The sequence below is a fragment of the Chrysochloris asiatica genome, unplaced genomic scaffold (assembly GCF_000296735.1).
Source record: "Chrysochloris asiatica unplaced genomic scaffold, ChrAsi1.0 scaffold00155, whole genome shotgun sequence".
Classification (NCBI taxonomy): domain Eukaryota; kingdom Metazoa; phylum Chordata; class Mammalia; order Afrosoricida; family Chrysochloridae; genus Chrysochloris; species Chrysochloris asiatica.
Genome location: NW_006408673.1, coordinates 5034908 through 5035434, shown reverse-complemented (window position 1 = coordinate 5035434; position 527 = coordinate 5034908).

The following is a 527-nucleotide window of genomic DNA, read 5'->3' as shown; positions in this document are numbered from 1 at the left end:
AATGTAACCAGAGAAACAAAGGACCTATACAAAGAAAACTGCAAAGCAGTATTACAAGAAAACAAAAGAGACTTAAAGAAATGGAAGAATATACCATGCTCCTGGATAGGAAGATTTAACATTGTGAAAATGTCAATATTGCCCAAAACAATCTACACATATAATGCAATCCAAATCCAGAGTCCAACAATATTTTAGAGAGATGGAAAAAAGTGATTACAAACTTTACATAGAAAAGAAAGAGACCCAGGATAAGCAAAACACTGCTTATTATGAAGAACAGAATTGGAAGCCTCTCACTCCCTGATTACAAAATATACTACATGGTCAAAACAGTCTGTTACTGGTACAATGAAAGATACATAGGTCAATGGAACAGAATTGAGAACCCAGAAATTAACCCATCCACATACAGCCAATTGATCTTTGACAAAGGGCCAAAGTACATTGAGTAGGGAAGACATAGATTCTTCAACAGATGGTACTGGCAGAACTGGAAATCAATATGCAAAAGATTGAAACAAGAC